Source organism: Ceratosolen solmsi, unplaced genomic scaffold, assembly GCF_000503995.2.
Source record: "Ceratosolen solmsi marchali unplaced genomic scaffold, CerSol_1.0 scaffold31, whole genome shotgun sequence".
Lineage (NCBI taxonomy): Eukaryota > Metazoa > Arthropoda > Insecta > Hymenoptera > Agaonidae > Ceratosolen > Ceratosolen solmsi.
The window spans coordinates 299,826-302,839 of NW_011948432.1; the positions used below are offsets into that span (position 1 = coordinate 299,826).

The following is a 3,014-nucleotide window of genomic DNA, read 5'->3' on the forward strand; positions in this document are numbered from 1 at the left end:
AAGACACTTTAATTGAACACATTTTATATAAAATTGAATGTAGTACACGAAGGGATACAGCTTTCAATATAACGTAGAAAGGTATACACATATAAACTTAACAATTCACTTAGCTCCTTACTCGGCGACCTTGGTGAACACTGGTGCTACATCACGATATAAACAATGATATATTGAATTTATGAAAATTCGAGCGTGCACAAATTTTAAAGGACACTGGAAACGCTTCGTTCAAACGTAGTGACGTATCTTAAGTACCTTCTCAGATGTGATGAGAGGTGTTATGTAAGTGGTGACCGCCGTTTTGTACACTTTGATCGACGCTGTTCAGTGAAATGACAGAATCGGCCGACGGCCTACGACTGCAGGATTAACGCTGGCTCCTGGTTCGCCACTCACGCTCCTTCGTGTTTTTGCTTCGCGCCCCCGGCCGCAATAGCCGCCGTTACCTGTTGGTGCGATTTCACTCCCGCGCACTGATTCCCGGTCTCACAAAGCTTCCGACGGGAACGAATAACGTCGTCCACACGGACAACATACACCAAGAGCAACTGCACAACCAAAATCGATGCACACAAGACAGGATTGCGAGGAAGCTCCTTACGTGCACCCGCTTCTTATAATGTAAGTACGCGAGGGCGCACGTGCATTAGTGCACTCGTGCCCGTCTCTCTCTTCCCTTTTTTATATATGCATATATATTTACGTGCGCATACATACATATGTAAATATAAGTATATATATATATATATATATATATATATATATATATATATATATATATATGTGCGCGTGTGTGCGTGCGCGCGCGTGTGTGCGTGCACGCGAATGTGTGTCTGTGGGCGTGTTTATTTTTTTAAAATACGTATTATGTGTATGACTGGGTGTGTATGCGTGTGTGTTTGTTTGTGCCTATGTCTGTGTGCGCGAGTATGGGAGCTTATATGCGTGTTCTTGTGTGAAAATGTGTTTATATATGCACAGAGCCACTTATTAAATAATATGTATATTAATGCACACGCGCGCGCGCGCGCGTTTTACACAGGCTTGAACAGAGGCAGAGGTCGATCGAGTGTGCGTGCGTGTCGTGGAAGCTGGCGCTCGCTCGTGGCGGTGATTGCGGATAGCGGAGAAATGCGATGCGCGCGAACTCACCTCCCTCACCCTTTCACGGCCACTTCCTACTCACTTCCTCGGTCTCTGTCTCACTTGTCTCCGCGCGCTCTCTCTCTCTCTCTCTCTCTCTCTCTCTCTCTCTCTCTCTCCCTTTCTCTCCCTCTATCTCTCCCACTTCCCCTTCTATCTATCTCTCTCGCTAACTCGCTCTCTCGCTCTCTCGCTCTCTCGCTCTCTTGCTCTCTTTCACTCTTGCACCGTATCTCTATAAAGGGTTGACACGGATGTTGCACGCGATGCTTCGGGCTGCGGCGCCGAGAACGGAATGGGACGACCGTGGAGTCCCGGGCAGTGGAGCCGTGCCACCGCCACCGCGGACGACGGCATCGTCGGGGTGGTGGTAGAGTGCGCCGTCTGGTGGGGCTGACGTCGTGGCGACCCGGGCGGGAACGAGCGAGACGAGACGATCGAGACCGCTCCTTGAGCGCCTCCCTACCCCAGGTCACCGCAGCCCCCAGAGACACTCGGCGTTGTCCTTCCCTACCACCCGGAGTTCCTCGCCTCCAACCCTCAACGGGGATGAAAAGTCATTCCGCGCACGCGCCGCATTCAATGGTGGTGGAAACGACGGCGTCGGCGTCGCCGGTGGCGGTGGTGGCAACGGTGGTGGCGGTGGTGGCTGAGGCGATAACGCCGGCGCTTAGGTGCCAGTGGGGTTGGTCTGTACATGCTTCCCTCTATCGCTTTTCTTCTTCTTGTCTGCCTGCCGGTCTCCACCCTCCCATCACTAGAACCCCCGCGGCATCGAACGAACGACACGAAGAGCTCACGGGGATATATTCTTGCGGATGCGCATCAACGACACACTCCTCGCGGCCACCCTCGTTTAACCAAACAAGATCGAGAAAAGACTCCAGCATGCACCTTATGCTGTCGGAAATCGGCTTTGATGAAGCTCCAGTCCATACACGACAATGGATTCCATTATCGATATCTCTTTTACTACCCATAATTATTATGCCCTCTAGGCTTTCACGTTTTTCTATTTCTAACATTAATGAATCTCACCTTAGACGGCCATCGTCCAAATTCAGAAACTTATAATAGCTTTCTATGTTTCACTTTTCAATAAAGTACTTGCAAAGAACTGCAAATATAATTTTATGAGCTCATAAGAATCCCATCGCCCATAAGTGTTACTAGTGTAAAAATTATAAAGAAGATGCATATATAAAATACATGGAAACCTTAGTGAAAGAGAATATATTGTTTTGTTGAGAAAGTTAACAATTTTATAAAATTTGTTTAGAATGTTGGAATAAATGAAATTTGTTTTGAAAACAGAAATCATAAACTTTCGATATACTATTTAAATTATTCGAGAAACGTTATTTTTTATGAAATATTATACTGCGCAGACGAAATGAATTAATTATTAAATTACTGTTAGAAATTTGAAAACCAGAATTACAATATCATCATAGATTTTAATATCTGGTGATAATGGCTTAATAGATAATTTCTATTTTTATTTATTATTTGAAATTGTACTGTGTAAATAATTTCTTATGTAATAATTCATTTATAACTTTTTTTACTCATTGCCTTATTCGGTGACTATTACTTACTTATATTTTTTTATTTTAAATAAAGTGTGTGTGTTTCGATAGGCATTTACTGTATGTTTTTATCATCGCTGATCATTTTTTTATCGGGGTCAATGATACGAAAATGGGATGCTTAAATAACATTCATGTGAATCGTCGTATTTGAGAGATCGATTCAAGCGGATAAACGATAGTTATTTCATCTTTGTACACTGTGTATTACTTTTCTATTTTTTATATTTATTTTGATTGGTTGTAACTGAACAGAAAACTGATAATATAGTTGGAAAT

At 43.9% G+C, this 3,014-nt stretch overlaps 1 protein-coding gene across 1 annotated transcript in view; it reads right to left on the reverse strand.

The window, feature by feature from the left end:
• The window catches only part of Rbp6 (RNA-binding protein 6), a 177,370-nt gene extending 176,711 nt beyond the window's left edge, over nt 1–659 (reverse strand). The window contains exon 1 of the mRNA XM_011502163.1: nt 259–659. The gene's annotated coding sequence lies outside the window, so the exon portion shown is untranslated. The remainder of the gene's footprint in view (nt 1–258) is intronic.
• Nucleotides 660–3,014: the final 2,355 nt, after the last annotated feature.